Source organism: Odocoileus virginianus, chromosome 1, assembly GCF_023699985.2.
Source record: "Odocoileus virginianus isolate 20LAN1187 ecotype Illinois chromosome 1, Ovbor_1.2, whole genome shotgun sequence".
NCBI classification, from domain to species: domain Eukaryota; kingdom Metazoa; phylum Chordata; class Mammalia; order Artiodactyla; family Cervidae; genus Odocoileus; species Odocoileus virginianus.
Genome location: NC_069674.1, coordinates 81,274,271 through 81,298,372, shown reverse-complemented (window position 1 = coordinate 81,298,372; position 24,102 = coordinate 81,274,271). Strand labels below are relative to the sequence as shown.

General features: G+C 39.4%; 1 protein-coding gene and 1 long non-coding RNA gene across 5 annotated transcripts in view; one reads left to right on the top strand and one right to left on the bottom strand.

Moving 5' to 3' along the window:
• The window catches only part of DMTF1 (cyclin D binding myb like transcription factor 1), a 46,721-nt gene extending 45,130 nt beyond the window's left edge, over positions 1 to 1,591 (bottom strand). Inside the window, exon 1 of the mRNA XM_020911558.2 lies at positions 1,440 to 1,591. The gene's annotated coding sequence lies outside the window, so the exon portion shown is untranslated. The remainder of the gene's footprint in view (positions 1 to 1,439) is intronic.
• A 91-nt stretch (positions 1,592 to 1,682) lies between these two features.
• LOC139035962 (uncharacterized) overlaps positions 1,683 to 24,102 on the top strand; it is a 65,816-nt gene continuing 43,396 nt past the window's right edge. For 2 of the 4 annotated variants that reach the window (XR_011488617.1, XR_011488614.1), the window contains exons 1-4: positions 1,683 to 2,504; positions 3,143 to 3,264; positions 5,951 to 6,011; positions 12,125 to 12,212. This is a non-coding gene — a long non-coding RNA (uncharacterized lncRNA). The remainder of the gene's footprint in view (positions 2,505 to 3,142; positions 3,265 to 5,950; positions 6,012 to 12,124; positions 12,213 to 24,102) is intronic. The other 2 variants (XR_011488615.1, XR_011488616.1) reach the window with 2 other exon arrangements.

Below are 24,102 nucleotides of genomic sequence, written 5' to 3'. Positions count from 1 at the left end.
TAAACGTTTAAGTGATGGTAAACTATTCACATCACTAAAATATTTTAAAAATGCAGTGATACTCAGTTATTTGAAACATAAATTTAAGACCCCAGCTCAAAGGAAAAAAAACTGAAGTAATGGAAAACACGAAAATCCTTCACTGAAACATTTTTCTGTTTGTAAAACTTTTAACACAATGCAAGAATGTTTTACTTCAAATGCAGCTTAAAAGCTATAAATGGCTGTCTTTCGTGAACTCGAAGCAAAGGTAAAAATCAGTGAAGATAAAACATTTTCAATGGTATTATTCTAAATTTAAAATACTGAATACTAGAAAGTAATCCTACAGAATTCGCATTTTGTCAAATGTCCCAACGAGTAGCCTCACCTACTGTCAGAAAGAAGGTGCACAACGATGAATCAAAGTTACGAGAAAATAGCCACTAGATTTGAATTTCTAAATTAAATCAGGGAAACGGAGTCCTTTTACACTTCATAGACTTATCACCTCTCCTTATTTACACCAAATTATTTGTATTCTAAAAACATATGCTGTATCATTCAACTGCATAGAACAGCATTTCGTCACTTCTACCCTCAAATCTACGCCGCAGATTCCCTTAAGATTCTCAACGTCTATTTCAAAGGACGAAGATTACAAATTTTAAAAACTTCCTCGAATCTCGGCAAAACACAATTCCTATTTTGCAGGCGCATTTTCCTGTTCTCCGTCGGTTTAGGGTTGTCTCCCCGCACTCCAGGTCCCATCTTTCCCTTTTCTAAAAGACTCAGGCTGACAACCTGAGTTGTTCGGCCAGCAGCCCCGATTCCCTCCGCCTGGGCCATCAACAGCTGAGCGAGAGAGAACCCCCAAAGATGGGAGATTTGAAGACACAAAAAGGTACGAGGGAAAAACGAGCTGCGGTGGGGTGGGGCGAGACCCGCCCCAATTCTCTCAATCTCATCCAAGCCCACCTCTCCTTCGCTAAACCAAAAAACCCCGAAAAGATAACAAAAACATAAGAAAGGACCCCCCCCCCCTTGCCCCCCAGAAAGCTAAGAAGACTTCCTTACTTTCCGTGTTCCCGGGCCCAATTCTCTAGCCAAGCTCTCGGCCCACCCCACCCCCAGGGGTCCCGGCGCCATTTAGCTCTTCCATAGCCGCCATTTTCCGCCCCCGCCAGATCGCTAGCTGTGCCTCGGCGGCAACTCGCTCCCGTTCTGAAGCCCACGCCACCGCCGCAGGCCCGGCCCCGAAAAGGAGGCCCTGGCCTGAGCTTGCGGGAACGGCAGCTTCGGCGTCACGAAGGCCCAGCTCCGACCCCGCCCGCGGTGCCCGAGTGCCGGCAGCTGGCGCCGGCCGGCAGGAGCAGGCGGGCAACAAGGGGGCCGGACAGACTCCACTGGGCGGAGCGGCCCTGGCGGCGGTTGGGACCTGAAGGTTCTATCGCACTTACTTCCTGTTTTGGGTCCGGGCACTTTGGAAGAACCAGGATGGAGGCTCCAAAAAATACCAGGATGGAGGAAGCAGCCACGGGCAAGAGTGGCTGCAGCTGGAGTGAGCGAGCGCGACGAGCCACCGGAAACGGAGCTACGGCCGCGCCCCGCCCCCAGTCCCCGCACGCTCCCCCGCCCGGCCTCCTCTCCCTAGGGTTGGCCCTGCGCGCCGGCCTTTGCGTCACTTCCGGCCAAGTCGGCGCGCCAAAAAGCGTCTCTAGATATTGGCGCTTCTGTATCGGTCAGAGTAGGGGTTGTTTTCTGCTGTTTTCCTTAGATCATACTAGGAAATTTAAGTACAGACTTCCCCGTTACTGATACTGTGTAGGAGGACCGTCTTTCTTCGGCGCAGCTGTGATCCTTTTGGCCCGGGGATTGTTGGCTCTCGCGAGCCGACTTTCGTAATTACCTAGGGCCACAGAACCGAGGGAGCCGCCGTGTGGAACGGCTTGAAAGCGGGGTCTGGATGCAGAGGAAGGCCAGGAATTGTGTGTGTGTGGCTCTTCTGACTGGGTCTGCCCTGCTGTGGGCGCGTAGACGTGTTATCTGTTGAGCATGTGATGCAATTCTTGGTGAAATGTATGCTCTGTGAGTGTAGGAAGATGGTGGTCTGCAGTGCACGGTACGCCTTACAAAGCCCGGCCCTGACGCGTTAGTTGCTCGTTACCCGGGGAGCTCTCAGGAAGAGAAAGACTCGGCCCCGCTCCCAGAGTCGTGAACCTGCCAGAGAACCGTCTCGGCAGAAATTTTTGTTTTCAAAGAGTTTCGAAAATGAGTGGTCCGAACTCTTGTGATTCTGACCTCATTTTGTTTATAAAACTGGTTTACTGTGGCCTGCTTTTCTCTCACTAGGGGGGTGAGAGGAGTTCAGAAATGAGATTTGAGAAATTTCTTGCGTCCAGTAGGTATGTGTAGACTCACACTACATGGTCACAGTGGAAATGTGGTCAGCATCAGTTGTAAAGGTCAAATGAAGGCTTTCAAGATATGAATATATACGTCTTGAATTGAACTTAACTAATCAAGTCAGTAATGCTTACTTTCTTTTCCTCTATTTTTCGCTTATTTATTTATTTTTTTTTTCTGAATTATTTTTCGCTTTTTAAAAAAAAATGTTTTATAGAACTGATTTCTTTTGAAAACAAAATATAGTTGAAAGACTTCGTGGAAGTGACACTAATTCTTTGAAGAAAGTGGAAGAAAGTATACACAGAAATGGGTTTAGATAGATAAATATTTGTTTAGATTTTAAGCCAAAGGTACATAAGTTTTCCCAGTAGTGCACATTATCTATTCTTTGGGATAACATTCTCACTCATAAATGTCACATTTCATAAAAAAAGTGGAAAAGGAGATACCATCACACACCGATTAGAAGTGCTAAAATCCAAAACACCAAGTGCTAATGAGACTTTGGAACACTAGGGAACCTCTCATTCATTGATTGAATGCAAAAATGGTACAGCCACTGTGGAAATCTTTTTGGTGGCTTCTTACAGAACAAAGCATATTCTTACCCTGTGATCATTAGTTACTTCTTGATATTTATCCGGAATAGTTGAAACTTTATGTCCACATAAAAACCTGCAGATGAATATTTATCTCTGATCCTTTTGGCTCGGGGATAGTTGGCCCTCGCGAGCCGACTTTCGTAATTACCTAGGGCCACAGAACGGAGGGAACCGCCATGTGGAACGGCTTGAAAGCGGGGTCTGGATGCAGAGGAAGGCCGGGAGTTAGTTGTGTGTGTGACTCTTCTGACTCAAACAACCAGGGTATGCTTCAGTAAGTAAGTGGATAAACTGGTACATCCTGTACAATGGAATATTATTTAGTGCTAGAAAGAAATGAGCTATCCATGAAAAGACAAAGGAATGAAGAGACATGGGGGAATCTTAAATGTATACTGCTAAGTGAAAAAAAGTCTATCTGAAAAGGCTACATATTGAGTGATTCCAACTATCTGACATTCTGGAAACGGGGAAACTATGGAGTTAATAAAAACATCAGTAGTTGCCAGGATTTGAGGCCAGAGGAAGCAAAATAGGCAGGGCACAAGAGGGTTTTTTAAGGCAGCAAAATGATTCTGTTTAATGCTATAGCAGTAGGTACATTGTGTTATGCGTCTATCAAAACCCATAAAATGTATAGCACTTAGAATATAGCAGTAGATACATCGTGTTATACATTTATCAAAACCCATAGAACATAACCTGTGGACTTTGGTTGTTAATGACATGTCAGTGTTGGTTCATCCTTTGCAATAAATGTACCACTCTCTTGGGGGATGTTGATATTGGGGGAGAGTATGCATGTATAGGGTAAGGACTCTATGGGAACTGTCTGTACCTTCCCCTCAGTTTTGCTGTGAATCTTGAATGGTACCCCACAAAAGTAAGGTCTAGTTTAAAAAAAATATATGAACTGAGTTTGGACAAGGTTAGATAACATTTTTTGAGTGCTTATGTATCATTTAAGTGATTTCCGCATATTAAATGGGTTTAACATTCACAAGTGCCAAAGCTTCAGTATAGTTATTGTAAATGATCCCCATTTTGGACAAGGATCAAATAAGTGAAGGAATGTGTCCAAGGACACACAGCAAATAAGTGGCAAAGTCAGAATAGAAGCCTCAGCTCCAAGCCTATGGTCTGCACTACCCTCTTGCAGTTCATAAAGTACATTTTGCAAGTCTTTTTATAATGAAAAATTATTACAACCAGTTTCCAGATTCTTTACTAAACTGGAAGATGGATATGTCTGACCATTTTTCAGAAGTAAGTGTCAGGAGCAGCATTTTATTGCCTCTAACATTATTACCAATTTGTGGTAATCTCTGCATCCCCTGTGGTTATGGCTGGTATCAGTTTTTAAATGAGTACATAACCGTAGGTAACCAACACCATGAGGCAGGGTCTTGTTGTGGTACAGATTGTGGAGTCAGACCCAAGTGTGAATCTTGACTATATTGCTTAGCAGTGGATATAGTACTACACATCTCTAAACTTCACTTGCTTTTGAAAAGTGGAGATACTAAAATACCAGAATGATGTAGGTAGAATGCTTTGCACAGAGCCTGTCATATGTTTTAAGCACTTAAAAATGGAAAATAATAAACCTCTGAATCAGAAAAGCAATTAAATTACTGAAAGTAGAGTTCTAATGAGATAATAATTATGTGTATAAAATTGTTAACATTATCATTTAGGAATTGGTTCTTAATTAGCTACATTTTCCACAAAACATAACCATATCGGATTCTTCTTGGCTGAGGCATAAGACAGTGGTATCTAAATTATAATTGCTACCCATTCTCTCCTGAAAAAGGTTAGTCTGCATTTGGCTGTTAAGTTCCTAAAAAAGTCAAGTTCATCCTCGTAATTTTTCCTTTCTGGGCGAGTTTCCTTCATAACTACCTTTCCTCAAGGTCAGTTGATATTTACTCTGGGAAAACAAGTCTATTTTAGTATCAGTTTAACCCATAACTTTAAAAGTAAATCTATAGTAGTAACATCTCTTTAACTTGCCTAATCAGTGTAAGAGAATCCATAACAGTTTTAAACCTGGAGAAACTTTCTGCAATTAGAATTCTAGGTGTTTCATACCTCACTATTTAGTAGTACCTAGAGAATGCATGTGGAGAAGGCAATGGTACCCCACTCCAGTACTCTTGCCTGGAGAATCCCATGGATGGAGGAGCCTGGTAGGCTGCGGTCCATGGGGTCGCTAAGAGTCTGACACGACTGAGCGACTTCACTTTCACTTTTCATTTTCACACATTGGAGAAGGAAATGGCAACCCACTCCAGTGTTCTTGCCTGGAGAATCCCAGGGACGGGGTAACCTGGTGGACTGCCGCCTATGGGGTTGCACAGAGTCAGACACGACTGAGCGACTTCACTTTCACTTTTCATTTTCACACATTGGAGAAGGAAATGGCAACCCACTCCAGTGTTCTTGCCTGGAGAATCCCAGGGACGGGGTAACCTGGTGGACTGCCGCCTATGGGGTTGCACAGAGTCAGACACGACTGAAGTGACTTAGCAGTCACAGAGAATGCATGAGAGTTTTACTGTTATCCTAGTAATTACCTACTTAGGAATGAAGTGTTTTCTAGAAAAATCTGGAGAAATAGTTTTTTCGCAAACAGAAGGTATTATGAAAGTATAGGACACTTACGGTGTTTACTTCATTTGCTAGTTATGATTAACTCTGTTGGACTCCAGATTTTTTATAACACTTTCATGAACCTCATCAGCAATAGAATATTGACTAAATGACCTTTTCTTTTTGAAAGGTTGATAGGTTGGTATGTTAATATAAAAGTGGTTCAAATACTGAGAGGCAAATTCTATTGTTTCATGATTATTTTGTGTTCTAGATGTCATGATTCAGGAAAGAGTTGTTTGCAATAACTTTTGTTAGTAAATGAAAAATATTGTTACTGAGTAGCCCATTTTCTTTCTACACAGTCTCTTGAGTTCTGCTAATACGACGGATGTGTGTACATTGGAAGGCCTTCCAGAATTTCTGGTGAGCTGATGGGAATTCCTATGCTAACAGAGAAATGAGCAAACTGTCTCTACCTAGGCCCACACATCAGACCTTTCCAAGTCCTCTTCTGTCTCAGATTTTGTCATCTAGGTCTTTCTATGGGGCTTAGGGCACTCCATCTCATAACTCCTTCCTACCCTCCAGTTGTGTCAGTGTCTCATCTCTATACTTCTTTTAATCTGTCAGCCTGGTTACCACCACTCCATATCCTCTTCACTTCATTTTCTTTTGCAGTAGGTCTTTACTGAGGCCTTTTAATGGAACATTAGCAAAAATTCATTCCTCTTCTACTTAGGAGAATGGAGAACTTCAGAATCTCACAGCAAATGAGAATAAAAGTTTTCATTCTGTCCTTGAAAGTTCTGTGGGCAAAACAAAACAGAAACAGTTAAATTACTTTACTAAAACTGGGAGAGTGTTTGTACCCAGATTCAAATATCTGTTCCTTTATAGTCTGGCTTTGAAGGGAGAGGGACAATATATTGGCAAGTTCAGTTCAGTTCATTCGCTCAGTCGTGTCCGACTCTTTGCGACCCCATGAATCTCAGCACGCCAGGCCTCCCTATCCATCACCAACTCCCGGGGTTTACTCAAACTCATTCCCATCGAGTCAGTGATGCCATCCAACCATCTCATCCTCTGTCATCCCCTTCTCCTCCTGCCCCCAATCCCTCCCAGCATCAGGGTCTTTTCCAGTGAGTCAGCTCTTCGCATCAGTGGCCAAAGTATTGGAGTTTCAGCCTCAGCATCAGTCCTTCCAATGAACACCCAGGACTGATCTCCTTTAGGATGGACTGGTTGGATCTCCTTGCAGTCCAGGGGACTCTCAAGAGTCTTCTCTAACACCATAATTCAAAAGCATCAATTTTTCGGTGCTCAGCTTTCTTCACAGTCCAACTCTCACATCCATACATGACCGCTGGAAAAACCATAGCCTTGACCAGACGGACCTTTGTTGGCAAAGTAATGTCTCTACTTTTTAATATGCTATCTAGGTTGGTCATAACTTTCCTATATATTGGCAAACCAATCAGCAATTGCCAGTTTGGTAAATTCTAAAAAGGATACAGATGGAGTTCTCTGAAGGTGAACTTTGTGTAGGGAGTTCCAGGTTAGCCTTTCTCAGGAGACACTTCAGCAGGGACTGGAAAGGTGAACAGGGGACAGGAGGGAGGAAGGCATCTTTCCAGCTAGTGTGGGAAAGAATGTATTAGTAAGGAAGTATCTGGCCTATGATGTTTATAAAATGGTGAGAGCACAGTGCTGGTAAGTAAGCGATTTGGTCTCTCGCAGATGTTAACTGAGTTTAACCCCCTTCCTCTAAGTTTAGGACTGGGCATGTGCCCAGAGGTGGCTGGACCATCTGTTGCCTCTGCTTTGTCCTACAGCTTCAGTTTCTCAACACCTGGTACAGTACCTTAACTTAGCAGACACTTAAAATGTTTGCTGAGTTCAGAGATACTTGTGTCTTAAACCTGAAGATCAGAAATCAGATCAGAAATCTAGCCATTTCTGTTCTTTGGCACATGCTAGTCAAGTTATGCTCAAACTTCTTCAAACGAGGCTTCAGCGGTATGTGAACTGAGAACTTCTAGATGTACGAGCTGGATTTAGAAAAGGCAGAGGAATCAGCGATCAAATTGCCAACATTTGTTGGATCATCAGGAAAGCAAGGGAAATCCAGAAAACATTGGGTTCATTGACTGTGCTAAAGCCATTGACTACATGGATCACAACAAACTGTGGAAAATTCTTGAAGAGAGGAGAGTACCAGACCATCTTATCTGCCTCCTGAAAAACCTGTATGCAGGTCAAGAAGCATCAGTGAGAACCGGACATAGAACAACAGACTGGTTCCAAATTGGGAAAGAAGTACCATAAGGCTGTATGTTGAGTGAGAGGGTGAAAGGGGAGAGTGAAAAAGCTGGCTTACAACTCAACATTCAAAAAATTAAGATCATGGCATCTGGATGCCAAGTAGATGGGGAAATAGTGGAAGCAGTAACATTTTATTTTCTTGGGCTCCAAAATCACTGTGGCTGGTGACTGCAGCCGTGAAATGAAAAGACACTTTCTCCTTGAAAGGAAAACTATGACAAACTTAGCATATTAAAAAGCAAAGACATCACTTTGCCATCAAAGGCCTGTATAGTCAAAGCTATGGTTTTCCCAGTAGTCATGTACAGATGTAAGAATTGGACCATAAAGTTCAGTTCAGTTCAGTTGCTCAGTCATGTCCGACTCTTTGCAACCCCATGGACTGCAGCACGCCAGGCCTCCCTGTCCATCACCAACTCCCGGAGTTTACTCAAACTCATGTCCATTGAGTCAGTGATATGGTCCAGCCATATCTTCCTCTGTCATCCCCTTCTCCTCCTGCCTTCCGTCTTTCCCAGCATCAGGGTCTTTTCCAGTGAGTCAGTTCTTCACGTTAGGTGGCCAAAGTATTGGAGTTTCAGCTTCAGCATCAGTCCTTCCAATGAATATTCAGGATTGATTTCCTTTGGATCTCCTTGCTGTCCAAGGGACCCTCAAGAGTCTTCTCCAACACCGTAGTTCAAAAGCATCAATTCTTCAGTCCTCAGCTTTATAGTCCAACTCTCACATCTATACTTGACTACTGGAAAAGTCATAGCTTTGATAGATGGACTTTTGTTGGCAAAGTAATATCTCTGCTTTTAAATATTCTGTCTAGGTTGCTTATAACTTTTCTTTCAAGGAGCAAGCATCTTTTAATTTCATGGCTGTAGTCACCATCTGCAGTGATTTTGGAGCCCAGAAAGATAAAGTCAGTCACTGTTTCCACTTTTCCCCATCTATTTGCCATGAAGTGATAGGACCAGATGCCGTGATCTTAGCTTTCTGAATGTTGAGCTTTAAGCCAACTTTTTCACTCTCCTTTTTCACTTTCATCAAGAGGCTTTTCAGTTCTTCTTTGCCTTCTGCCATAAATGTGGTGTCATCTGCATATCTGCATATCTAAGGTTATTGATACTTCTCCTGGCAATCTTGATTCCAGCTTGTGCTTCATCTAGCCCAGCATTTCTAGTGATGTACTCTGCATACAAGTTAAATTAGCAGCGTGACAATATGCAGCTTTGACATACTTTTCCTATTTGAAACTAGACTGTTGTTCCATGTCCAGTTCTAACTGTTGCTTCTTGACTCACATACAGATTTCTCAGGAGGCATGTCAGGTGGTCTGGTATTCCCATCTCTAAGAATTGTCCACAGTTTATTGTGATCCACACAGTCCAAGGCTTTGACATAGTCAATAAAACAAAAGTAGATGTTTTTCTGGAATTCTCTTGGTTTTTTGATGATCCAACGGATGTTGGCAATTTGATCTCTGGTTTCTCTGCCTTTTCTAAATCTAGCTTGACTGTGAAGGCTGAGTGCTAAAGAATTGATGCTTTCAAGTTGTGGTGCTGAAGAAGACTCTTGAGAGTCCCTTGGACTACAAGGACATCAAACCAGTCAATCCTAAAGGAAATCAACTCTGAATATTTGTTGGAAGGATTCAGCTGAAGCTGAATGTCCAATACTTTGGCCATCTGATGCAAAGAGCTGACTTATTGGACCTAAGACCCTAATACTGGGAAACACTGAAGGCAAAAGAAGAGGGCAGCAGAGGATGAGATGGTTAGATCGCATCACCATCTCAATAGACATTAATCTGAGCAAACTCCAGGAGATAGCAAAGGACAGGGAAGCCTGGTGTCCTGCATTCCATAGGATCACAGAGTCAGACAGTGACTGAACAACAACAATTCTTTGGTGGGAGAGCTCAGTCTTTTTTCAGATAGTGCCCCTACTTGGACAACTCTGGAATAAAACAAGTGTTACCTTTATAATTACTCTACTTAGCAGGAGGTTATTTGAACAAGATATCACATGTTCGGCATTATTCTAAACTTTATTACCCAAATCATGTCCATCTAGTTGCAGCATTTCAAGGATAGGAGTGTTCCGTTTTAACCAGCAGATGTCCTTATTGTTCAGCAAGATTTTTTTTTTCCCTTTCCAGACCAGTAGCTACAAGAGTAGATGGGAATTCTGTGGCTTGAATTTGTTAGTGATAAGCTGTAGTAGACAATTGACAAGCCTCAAGAATATTGAAACCAAAGGGATTATGCTTTGAAATTCAAATGTGAAAGACCCTCTAGCATTTAAAGACTAATTTATTAATTCTTTTCTCTTTTATTCGATGTATGTCTAATTCCCTTGCACAGAACGTGCCATGACAGAAAGAAACAGGGAACTTGCGTAACCTTTATAGCTTTGAAGAGTTTGCATGTTTGTGATATACCCATTCCTTCCTTTCATTGAGCAGACCTTCGTGAGCATGTCCTTTGTGTTGAGCCCTATCCAAGGCATAGGGAACAGGAACATGGCAGAGATCAAGAGACAAGGTTTTAAGGAGCTTACAAAATACTAGGTTTTTTTTCTTTTCAATGTATCTGAACAAAACAAAGACACTGGTGGCTCAGATGGTAAAGCATCTACCTACAATGCTAGAGACCTAGGTTCAATCCCTGGGTCAGGAAGATCCCATGGAGAAGGCAATGGCAACCCACTCCAGTACTCTTGCCTGGAGAATCCCATGGACGGAGAAGCCTGGTGGGCTACAGTCCATGGGGTCGCAAAGAGTCAGACACGACTGAGTGACTTCCCTCTCCCTCCCTCCCCTATTGTACAAAACAAATTTACTAAATTATTTCAGTTGCCCATGGAACTTGCTCATAATTATCAACTTAATGAAAGATTGAGACAAAATATGAATCAAATCACTTGGTATCCTCAGATTGCTCTAAATTGCAGATATTGGGAAAGATGGACCGTTCTTCATTGGTCTTGCTTAGTCAAAGCACTCTGAAAAATATCTGACAAATAGTAGATTTTCAGAAGTGTCAGATATTATTATTTGTATTTACCCATCATAACAACAAAGGATAAAAAGCAGGAAAAGAGAATTTTTGCCTTATTTGAATGTTGAGTAGGATTTGTTAGGACAACAATCCTATTTCAATGAATACCTTTTAAAACTTTGTGTTTCATAATGGCAGTCTATTGCTGAAAGGTATGAAAAGGGATATTTTAAGTTCCATTGTTCTAAGTCTTGTTTTTTTTAAACTCCTTCTTGGAAATTGGTCTGTTTTAATGTTTCTGGGCAAAGTGTTTCAAGCACTAAAAAAAATGATATGGCTTCTTACTTAAGGGGTTAACTGGATACCCTTAATATATGTGTAATAGAAATATATAGATACATGCAAGCTAAAGGTTTTCCTTGACCTGAAATTGTTACAGGCAAAGTCTAAACCCAATAGGAAATACTGTTTCTTAAGTAAGCTATTTCTTTCCCCAATTACCTGAACTATCAGTCTAATCTTACAATATGTACTTAAGAAAATATACATTATATATATATTTAGGATTTACTTTATTGAAATATAGTTGATTTACAATGTATTATTTCTGCTGTATTTCTGTTGTGTATTTCAGCAAAATGATTCACACATTCTTTTTCATATTCTTTTCCATTATGGTTTATTGCAAGATGTTGAATATAGTTCCCTGTGCTATATAGTGTCCTAATCTTTGCGACCCTATAGACTGTAGCCTGCCAGGCTCCTCTGTCCATGCTATACAGTAGAACTTTGTTTATTCATTCAATTAATAATAGTTTGCATTTGCTAATCCCCAAATCTCAATCCTTTCCCCACTTCTCCTCTCCCCTTTGGTGAATGCAAGTCTGTTCTCTATGTCTGTGAATCTGTTTCTGTTTTATAAAGAATGTCTACCTTGCATTAAAAAACTGTAGTAAATTAAATTCCAGAGCATAATAACGTTTATTATAACAACTGCACCTTAAGTGGACAGACCTGGTGAAGACATGTAATATATAATAGTTAATGAAATTGGGAATAACAGGATTATGTGTTCAGACTTGAGAATATTATTATTATATATAATCATATAATTGTAGCCTCTACAGCTGTATTATATTTATTTTAGCAAACCTAGGGTAAGAAAGATATGTGGCTGCAGCAGAAGAGTATCACTAAAATCTTTTTCCTGTGTCTGTTTTTTAGCAGAAGTTTACATTTATGCTGAATTTTGGTCTGTGTTGGTTCAACGTGGTGTAGCAAGACTTAAGGTTCTTACAGCCATTGTCCAGAGGTAAAAATCCTTTCTCTATTTCCATTGTAATTGGATAAGCTCATTTTTGTTGAACAGGAGCCCATTTTCAGATACTGCAAAAGATACTGCAGTCTTGTCTTTTTTTCCCCTTTGTCAAAGAGCCATCTGCTGTGGAGTCATTCTCTATTGAGAACACTCTTGATCATGAGTCTGTAATAAATTTTCACATGAGTCTTGAGTGAGAAGGAGCCCATTGTAGACCAACTGCAGGAGGAATATATGATATAACAGTGTTTCATATATAATGTTATAAATTAGCTATGTTTGAAAAGATCATAGTAGGTATAGTATAAGCAATATGTCTCTTACAATGGGTAAAAATGAAAATAGACCTATAATTTCCTGCTTTTAGACCTTTCTTATGTCTCTCCTCGCTGCAATTACACTTTTATAAAGTAATAAATCAAATGAAGCATTTAGAAATTAGATTTCCCTAGCATAGGAGGCTTATACCTGAAGGTAGAATAACATAAGTGACCAGGGTTTTCCTACCATTTCCATACTCACTTGGTAGGAAAATCTGATATTGTATAGATAATTTTATTTTTTTTTAAAGTAGAAATCAACATAGTTGATTTAACTTCTTTTTATTGGTATTTAAACAAAAAGTTAAATTCAAGTCAATGAACTTTTTTAAAGTCATAGATTATACACTATAGGTTTACAATGAGTAAATCTGTCATTTCCTCGGCAACAGGCCTTCAGAGACCTTCTCAGACTCTTAAGAGCTATTCGTTCTACCCCCTCTTCAACAAATGACCTTTACCAGAGACTTTCATGCATTAACTTCCTTGATAGCCTGCTGCCCCTACCCTGCCCCTGCTTATGTGCTCATCCGAGCTCATCCTAAACTCCTTTCCTCCAATCCTACAGATGTTCCTTCTCTTATTCAAGGCTAATCCATTCTTTTGTACTTTATGATCTCATCTCCCTCCTGGGACTACGCTTATTCCTTCTTTTATGTTTTCAACCATTTTAGTCTAGCTTGTGCCTCCAGATTGCTAAATCCCGTGAAAACATTCTATCATTTAGCTTAATTTTCGGCAGCCTTTGCTCCTGAAGTGACTGCATTGTTCTTTGAGTGCTCCTTTTTTACTTACTCTGACATAAAATACTCTGAAATTCCTGCTGCCTCTCAATTTGCTTCTTAGCTGGCCTGGCTGTTAAATTTCAGAGTTCTTCATGGTGACCTCTAAGGCCTACATTTCTTCCTCACACTGTTCTCTCTCTGGGTGATATTATCCATTCCCAGTGGCTACAGTTGCTCTCTATACACTGATGACTCCTAAATTTATAACTCTGCTAATCTGTTATTCAAATGCCTTTTTTTTTTTTTTTTGGATGTGGTACTTGGCTTAAAATGTGGAAGGCTTACAATGTGGAAAATTGCATTTTCTGAAGATGGCTGTAATAGTATTTCCGATCCAAAATGTTCTTCATACAGTACAACTTGCCACTCCTTTCATTAAGAGATGGAGGTGCGTGACTCCTCCCTTTGACACTGGACAGGTTTTGTGGCTACTTTTTTGTGTGTGTTATGACATAGCTTTTATTTTATCAGACATTTTATGCTTTTTCCTTAGTTTCTAATTGTCCTCCCACTGTTGTGTGACCAACTTTAACCGATAAAGTATGCAGAAAGTGGTGCTGTGCGTCTTCTAAAGATAGATTATAAAAGGCCTATCGGCCAACACATATTCCTCCATCATATATGCAGTCCAGTTGCCATACAGTGATGAAGCCCAATCTAGCCCAGATAAACCACATAGAGAAATACTGAGAACATAAAAAAATGAAGGATGATTAGAGAGCCCCCAGCTGCTCCAGCCTCCCCTCCTAACTAGTTATCTATTGCTGTGTAACAAGTTAATTACCCCCAAAATGTAGTGGCTTAAAACAGCAAGCATTTATTATCTCCCAATTTCTATGGGTCAAGAATTCAAGAGTGGCTTAGATGGGTGATTTTCTTAGGGATTCTCATGAGCTTGCTATCAAGATGTTGAGTGGGGCTTCAGTCCTCTGAAGGCTTGACTGAGACTAAAAGATCTAGTTCCAAGCAAGAGACTTCATTCCTGACTGTTGGCTGGAGGCTTCAATTCCTACCATATGGACCTTTCCATAGGGCTGCTTAAGTGTCCTCAAGCACAGGCCAACTGGCTTCCTGAAGAGCAAGTGACCCAAGAGTAAGGAAGCTGCAATGCTTTTAATGACCAAATTTCAGAGGTTACACATTGTCACTTCTATTTTGTTCCATTTATTGGAAGTGAGACACTAAGGTAAACCCACACTTAAGGGGATAAGGATTGGGCTCTACCTTTTGAAGGAATTTGTGGGCACCTTCCCACCATTATCTGACTGCAAAGGAATGCAACACCTGCAGGATGGAGCTGCATATCCCAACCTTTCCTAGAATTCTGATTGATAGAAGCTATGAGTAATAATAAAATGATTATTGTTGTTTGAAGCCTCAAAATCCTTTTTTTCCCCTTCATATTCTTGGCTCTTAAAGATCGAAAAGTTCTGGATTTCAGTATTGTCTTATGTAAATTTATAAAAATCCATTCAAAAATTTAATTGACTTCTTTGTTCTCACCTGTATGCATATTCTTCCTCTGAATCAGAGCATGGAAAACTATCAAAGCTGCTTTTGTGGTAAGGGAAGGATTAACAGGTGTAAGAAAGTGCAGGGAGGAACAACAATCCACTAATAGTGCAAAGAAATGATTATACTGAGGGATAATTAGCATTGATTTATATGTTGATAGTAAGTGGTATTTGCTTTTACCTATTAATAAAAGTTTGCACAAAGTATGTGTATGTGTTATAGTTAATTATCTTTTTATCTATTTATTTGTGATATATTTTGAAATTTGGGGGATGTGGAATGGATACCCAGGACTGGAATTCCAATTTTCACAGTTGTACCATAGGAAATAGAGACTGAAGGAAAAATATACCTGGGAATTACCAGGATTTTCAGGAGACAGGCAACTCAACAGAGTGCATTCCAAAGACTACAGAGATGCCTCTGGGTTTTAAAAGGCTGGAAGTAGAGTATCCACCTGACTCCTTTCCAGTGACAGGAAGATAAGATGGCATGATAAGTGGCATGAGGGCACGGAAGTGTTTTTAGAGCACAATTCAGAGATATTGAGTCCTTTCATAGAAGATTAAGGATTAAAAAGATTAGGATTTTTAAAATTCTATAGGTTAGAAACTAAAAAAATGTTATATGTTACTTTCAACATATTTTAAAATATTGCCGATGCAAGCACTTGCAAGCCATGGTGGTGCAGAAAAGGAATGTTGATGCAATAGATATTCCCATATTTGTTATATTACTAATAATATGAAATATTCATAGAACTTACCTGGATTCTACATGTCATTAATCAATAACAAAGAGGTTACCTGAATCTAAAATCCCACCAGTAGCTCATAGAGGGCAGAGTCATGTTTTGCGTTTCCTGGTTGGCCAGACATTTGAACAGCTGTTCTCCCACAGCTTACATCAGAAGGACAAGAGTAACTTGTTCCAGGAATTTTTTTTCTGAGAGAGCCTTCTTATATTGTACCTGGTTAACATCTGGAAAATGACACATGGAGGCTCACTTAATGCTTCCTGACGACTCTTGCTTTATGTTTACTTGGTTCTAAAGAAACTTTCTCCATGAGAACTTCTGCTGGTGATGAGGCCTATTCAGCAATGAATTATTTTGTAATCAGGCATGTTACAATCTGTCATAAGTGCAGTTGTCCATCTGCTGTGTCATTTCCACTGACATTATAAACTATGGTTCATTTGGACTCATTTGGAAAGACAGAAATTGGCTAGTTCATCCTGTTTACTGATTCGCAGTGTCTGTAGGCAAAATGTGGCTAAGAAGAAATTTAGGTGAAATTCTTAAAATCTGTGATGGATACATTTAGCCTACATTTCTGTTAAGAAAGTGATTCATACTTCATGTCTATTTCCAGTAGCTAAAACTAACACTATGTTATGCCTAATTAAAAGCTCTCTCAAATTGCTAACTTTATAGTTGCTATAAGTAGCACAATTAGGAAGTCTACACTGATTTTTTTTTAAAGAAACCGTATTTTTTCAACCATGCTTTATCCTGCTCCTAGCACCCTTGTTTTCTTAAAAGTTACAGTTTATTAATTAATTAATTAATTTATTTATTTTTAAAGTTGCAGACTTTAGAAGGAGCTGTGATACTTGCAGCTTTGTTGTTCTTTCTCAATATTGCATTGGTTATTCAGGGTTTTTTGTGCATCCATACAAATTTTAGGTTTATTTGTTCTAGCTCTGTGAAAAATGCCATGAGTATTTTGGTAGGAATTACATTAACTCTGTAGATTGCACTGTGTAGTATGGAAATTTTAACTATTAACTGTTCGAATCTATGAGCACAGTGTATTTTCCCATTTGTGTCATCTTTAATTTTATCAATTGCCTTGTAGTTTTCAGAGTGTAAGTCTTTCACCTCCTAGATTAAATTTATTCTTTTTGATGCAATTGCAAATGGGTTTTCTTAATTTCTCTATCAGATAGTATTTTTAAAGTTCCTTCTTTCTTCTTGTTTCTTTTTTTGTCTTCCATCATGGAGATGTTCTTAAAATACCTGGCCTTTTCAATTTTGCTTTCCTCAGGGTATATGCCTAGGAGTGGGATTGCTGGGTCATATGGTGGTTTTATCTCCATACCATCTTCCATAGCGGCTGTATCAGTTTACATTCCCACCAACAGTGCAAGAGGGTTCCCTTTTCTCCACACCCTCTCCAGCATTTATTGTTTGTGGACCTTTTGATGATGGCCATTCTGACTGGAGTGAGGTGATGATATCTCATTGTAGTTTTGATTTGCATTTCTCTAATAATGAGCGACATTGAGCACATTACCATGTGTAAAATAGATAGCCAACGGGAATTTGCTGTAAGTCTCAGGGAACTCAGACAGGAACTCTGTATCAGCCTAGAGGGGTGGGATGGGGAGGGAGGTGGGAGGGAGGGTCATGAGGGAGGGGACATAGGTGTACCCTTCTTAAACAGTCTGAGAAAAATGCCCAGAGGGACCCAGGTGAAAAGGGATGGGCTTGCTGTTACTGTGGAAAGGAGGGGCACCTCAAGCAGGATTGCCCTCAGGCATCCAAGATGCCCCCTGATCTGTGTCCTGTCTGCAAGGGACCACAGTGGAAGAGAGACTGCCCCCAGAAGTGTAGGTTTCAGGGGTTGGACTCTCAAGACAATCAGGACTGAAGGTGCCTGGAAGTCCCCACACAAGCTCCTGTCCTAATTACACCTGAGGAACCCTGGGTGTTAATAACTGTGGGAGGCCAATCTGTCGATTTCCTTTTAGACACTGGGGCAACCTACTCTTGGAGAAGGCAATGGCAACCACTCCAGTACTCTTGCCTGGAAAATCCCATGGACGAAGGAGCCCGGTAGGCCGCAGTCCATGGGGTCGAGAAGAGTTGGACACGACTGAGTGACTTCACTTTCACATGGCAGATTCATATTGATATTTGACAGAAAACAACAAAATTCTGTAAAGTAATTATCCTTCAATTAAAAAATAAATAAATTAAAAAAAAAACAACCCCTGGCCTTTCTTGGTTGTCTGTCTCACGAGAGTGAGGCACTGAAAACCTATGTTTAGAAGTTATGGAGAGGAAGTGGAGGGAGAGATTGTTGACTAATAGATTTTACTGTAGGACTTAGGGTTAATCTGTCCAGGCTTTGTCAGTTTTTTTTTTTTTTTTTTTTGCTTTGTCAGTTTTTTAAATTTAATTTTTTTTGTATATTGGAGTATGGTTGACTTACAATGTTGTATTAGTTTCCAGTGTATAGCAAAGTGAGTCATTTATACATATACATATATCTATTCTTTTTCAGATTGTTTTCCCATATAGTTTATTATAGAATATTAAGCAGAGTTCCTTATGCTATACAGTAGGTTCTTTTTGATTATTTATTTTATATATAGCAGTATATATATGTGATAGCATGGTTGTTAGTGTATAGAAATGTAACAGATTTTTGTGTATTTTGTATCCTGCAACTGTACTGAATTCATTTATAGTTCTAGTAGTTTATTATGGGATCTTTAGTGTTTTCTATATATAGTATCATTTCATCTGAAAATAGTGACAGTTTTACTTCTTCCTTTATTTCAAACTATACCACAAAGCTATAATAATCAAAATAATATGGTACTGGCCTAAAACAGACACATAGGTCAATGACAAAATAGAGAGTCCAGAAATAAATCCACACTTACATGGTCAATTAATCTTGCCTCAAAGGAGGCAAGAATATACAATGGGGAGAAGACAGTGTCTTTAATAAATGGTGTTGCTAAAGTTAAAGAGCTACTTGCAAAGGAATGAAACTAGAGCATTTTCTTACACTGTATAAAAAAATAAACTCAAAATGGATTAAAGACTTAAATGTAAGGTCTGAAACCATAAGACTCCTAGAAGAAAAAAATAGGCAGGATGCTCTTTAACGTTGGTCTTAGCAATATTTTTTTGGATCTGTCTCATCAGGTGAGGGCAACAAAAGAAAGATAAACAAACAGGACTTTGTCCAGCAACAAAGCTTCTGCTCAGTGAAGATAGCAATCAACAAAATGAAGTGGCAACCTGCCAAATGGGAGAAGATATTTGCAAATGATATGTGTAATGAGGGGTTAATATCCAAAATATATAAATAATGCATATAATGCAATATCAAAAAACCCAAACAATCTGATTTAAAAATGGACAGAGGACCTGAATAGACACTTTTCTAAGAAGATGTGTAGATGGCCACAGGCAGATGAAAAATTGGTCAACATTGCTAATCATCAGGGAAAGGCATCAGAACCACATTGAGATATCAGAACGGCTGTTATCAAAAAAGACAAGAAAAAATAAATGTTGGCGAGAATGTGGAGAAAAAAGGAAGTCTTGTGCACTATTGGAATGAATGTAAATTGGTACAGCCATATAGAAAAACAATATGAAAATTCCTCAAAAAATTAAAAAATCAATAGAACTACTATTTCTACGATAATCCAGTAATTCTACTCTAGGTATTTATCCAATGAAAATGAAACACTAATTTGAAAAGATATATGCACCCAATGGGGCCTCCCTGGTAGCTCAGCTGGTAAAGAATCTGCCTGCAATGCAAGAGACCCCAGTCCACTTCCTGGGTCAGAAAGATCCCCTGGAGAAGGAATAGTCTGCTCCAGTATTCTTGGGCTTTCCTGGTGGCTCAGTCGGTAAACAATCTGCCTGCAAAGTGGGAGACCTGGGTTTGATTCCTGGGTTGGGAAGATCCCCTGGAGGAGGGCATGGCAGACCACTGCATGCCTGGATAATTCACATGGACAGAGGAGCCTGGCGGGCTGCATTCCATGGGGTTGCAGAGTCGGACATGACTGAGCAACTAAGCACAGCACAGCACAAGCACCCAGTGCCAAGATATGGAAGCAAGCTAAGTGTCCACTGATGGGTATATGGATAAAGAAGATGTATATATATAAAATGCATGTATATATGTATGTATATAAACATATGCTTTATATATGTGAAATATTACTTAACCATAAAAGAATGAAATCTTGCCATCTGTAACAACATGAATGGACCTTAGAGGGTATTATGCTAAGTGAAATAAGTCAGACATCAAAAGACAAATACCTTATGACCTTTCATGTACAAAATCTAAAAAACAAGCAAACATAACAAAATAGAAACAGACTTATCGATACAGAGAGTAAACTAGCAGTTGCCAGAGTGGAGGAGGTGGGAGGATGGGTGAAATAAGTAAAAGGGGAATAAGAAGTACAGAATTCCAGTTATAAGTAAATCGTGGGGACATAATGTACAACACAGGAAATATGGTCAATAATAGTGTAATAGTTTTGCATGGTGACAGCTTGTAAGTAGACTTATAGTGGTGACCATTTCACAAGGTATAAAAATATTAAATCACTTTAATACACTGAAACTAATAAATATTGTAAGGCAATTATACTCTACTAAGAAAAAGAAAAAATGCTGGCATGTATTTTAACCCACGTTGCACATCTCCAAATACGGTTTCTATATTTCAGAAATAATAAAAGGAGCTTTGGCAATCCTCACATGTCAGCTAGGGTCTTGTTTCCTATATCAGGAAGTCAGTATTAGATTGCCTCAAATGCCCAATTCCAAAATCCAGTTACATTCAAAGCTTTCCATAGTCTTCTGCAGGTTCTCAGTTTTATGCTATCATGGTTCATTCTTCCTCTAATTCTTGAATTTATTTTACCTTGAAGAATCTAGTCTCTTTACCAGTTGTCACAGGGCTTGTCATTCCAAGAATTTAGAGGTTTTAAGAGAGGATTCATAGCCCTCCAACATTTGCCTGGCTTTTTCTCTTCTACTCTCTCTTACCTCAGAACAGAGGCAGTTCTTTTTGCCTCAGACATTAGATACAACATTTGGAAGGCTAATATTCTTGATCTTATTTGTGATGAAATCTACTACTGGTCCCCATATTTGTTCTTCCCTTGTTCAGTAATAGTAAAATATTTGAGTGCCAAGATAATAATTCCTGGTAATAATTTCCTAACCTGTGCATCCAGGTTTAATTGTATGACTGTCACTCTGGCCAAGTATTATATGTAGAACTGATGTGTACAATATCTGGATATTTTCCCTAAAGGAATGAGCCTGCCCTCCTTTTTGCTTTCTTTTACTTCTGGCTGGAATGTGGGTGTGGTGGTAATGAATCATTTTTAACTACACAGATAAAGGCTATAGGAAGGGTGGACCAACAAGATAGACTGGCAGGATTTAATTCCCCACATCTGATTTTCCCCACACCTGTCCTTGAGTGATTATGCCCTGTTACATGAGAGAGAGGTAAACCTCTGTTTTTAATCTATGTGTATTTTGAGTTCCTGTTTCTGTAGCTGATATATACTAATCTGTACAATGTCTTCAAGCTCTTACCTTTCACATCAGGATATTTCTTAGACTCTAAGAAGAACTCTGATGAACCAGATTTCCTCCCCTCTTAGTATTTCTATATCAAACTTTCTGTAGAAATGTAAAATGAGTGACATTTCCTTAGACAGAGATATGAGAGTATCTACTTTACTTTAGGTAGGGGGGGGGTCAGATTTTATGAGGTAATATTCAGAAAAGTATAAAGAATTTACAAGGAATAAACCCCCAGCAATTTGAGTAGAACATAGAATAATTCTGGAAAAGAAAGTTGGACTGACTTCAGAGAGGTGAGGTAATGAAAGAGTGTATCAGTGAGCTTTGGCTAATTTGCTGTGTAACAAAACACCCAATTTTATAGTGTCTAACAAAAACAATCATTAGTTCACTATGAATGGGTTGGTAGTTGGGGCTGGCAGCAGTTGGCCAGTTTCACCTGGGCTTACTCATGCAGGTGAAGTCAGCTGGAAGATCAACTGGGATTGGGTGGCCTCATCTACATGTCTAGTTGATAGGTTGATGGCTGGTATGGCTTAGTTCTTCTCCATGTTGTCACTTCAGGTATCTGGCTTCAGATAGTCTGTATGGCAGCAATATTCCAAGAGCAGCAAAGAAAGCAAACCTCAATGCTCAAACACTTTCTAAGCCTCTAGTTGTTTCATATTAGCAAGTCACCGTCCAAGCCCACATATATAGATAACACTTCACTTCTTGGTAGGAAGAATTGCAAATAATCAGAGGACAGTACTTTGTAAACTTCTAGATTCTTGAATACTAAATTAAGAAATTTGGAATTTTAATTTGTGGACAGAAAGGAAGGGCACAGATTTGGTGATTAGCCTTAAATGTAGCCAGAAAACTGTCTTTTTAGAAGAGTTTTGGATTTATAGAAGAATGGACAAGATGGTACAGAATCCTCATACACCATATATTTAGTATTCCCTTGCTATTAAGATCTTACATTATGGTATATTTGTTACAAGTAAGGAACAAATACTGATATAGTGTTATTAATTAAAATCCATGCTTTATTTAGATTTCTTTAGTGTTTACTAATGTCCTTTTTCTGTTCCAGGATCCCAGAATACCATATTACATGTAGTTGTAATGTCTCCCCTTGGTTGTGATAGTTTCTAGACTTTCCTTGTTTTTGGTGACCTTGACAGTTTTGAGGATCACTGACCAGATAGTCTGTAGGATGTACCCCTATTGGAATTTGACTATTTTTCTCATAGTTAGATTTGGTTTATGAGGTTTTGGAAGGAAGACCCCAGAGGCAGAGTGCCAGTGTCAACATATCAAAGGCACATGCTTTCTTCATGACTTCCCACTGTTAACGTGAGTCTTGATCACCTGGCTGAGGCAGTTTTGTCAGGTTCCTCCATTGTAAAGCCACCCTCCTGCCAATGCCCCTGCCCCCAGCCATGTGCTCTTCGGAAGGAAGTCACTGGGCTCAGCCCACACTTAAGCATTGGGGAGTCATTCTCCCGTTTCTTAAGGATGAAATATCTACACAAATTATTTGGAATTGCTCTACATGGGAGATTTATTTCTTCTTCTCCATTTATTAATTTACTCAGTGATTTATTTACATCAGTATGAACTGGGTGCTTAATATGCTTTGGTTTAGAACCTGACACTAATTTTTATTTTATTGCTCAAATTTTTCCAGATTTAGGTTGGCTCCTGTGCCCTTTTGACATCCCCTTGTCAATCATAGGCCAGTGTAACCTAGAAAGTCAGGCTGCACAAGTATATGGAGATGGTGGCATGAGGCATGAAAAGCAGAGAAGGGGAATTGGATGAAGACAACTAAAAGGGACTGGGTATTAAGAAAAGGATTAACTTTTTTTCCCTATAAATTGGAGAAAAAAGAATAATTATCCCACTATAACAGATTTTAAGGTTAAAGATATCATCAGGGAAAAGCCAGATGTTCACTGTGTGAAAGAACAAATACTGCTGGAAGAATATGAGGGTGCAGAAAGCTTTGACAATTGGACATAGATGCCATAGAATGCAGTAAAAGGAGCTAGTAAAGTACTCAGCTGATGTGGGAGACTGTGGAAGAGGGAGGGGAAGAGGTGGCGATTTAGCTTCATGAATCAAAAAGGTACTTATAAGATAAGATGTTATAGTATGTCAGTATAAGCCCCAGACTAGGGATTTGGCAGTTACATACATGAATAAAAATATCTCTGACAAATGGCAAATTAGTGACTAATAATTGTTTGCTCAAATAATTATTTGAGATAAGAATGAATGAAGAGCATATGCTGCTTGTTTGAGCTGCCAGTACTTAGATGAACTGTTGACAAAAATGGAAGGATATTAAATGAGAACCACGGTCTCATGGAAACACTGGCACTTTAAATATTCACATGAAAATGTTGTGATGCAAATGACTTTTTACAACATGTGGAAAAGTTATAGAATGATATATGGACTATGTCATTATACTTTTTTAGATTGGAGAGAAGGAAAGATAATGGTTCTCTCTCTCACAATATTCTACATTCCCAAAACATTTTGGTACACAGCCCTCATTTGGGGTTTTCATTTGGGAAGAAATGGAAGGTGAAAAGAATGCTCTGAAAAAGCAGAGATAGAATTAAATTGAAGAAAAAGCATACCTCTCCTTACTTCTTATCTCTTACTTCCCTATCCCCACCCCAACCCTTAGCATCACTGGAGAACTGGTAGGATGACCTTAACCCAAAGACATCTCCATATGCCTGCTTTGAGCAACACAAAGAGAACAGAATCAGAAACTGCATTTAAACTGAACTTTGAAGACAGAAATATCTGAAATTTTTGATATGAAGAACTGGACAATTTAAAATGACCCAAAATAACATAACAGAATTGTCTCCAGCAGGGAAAAATCT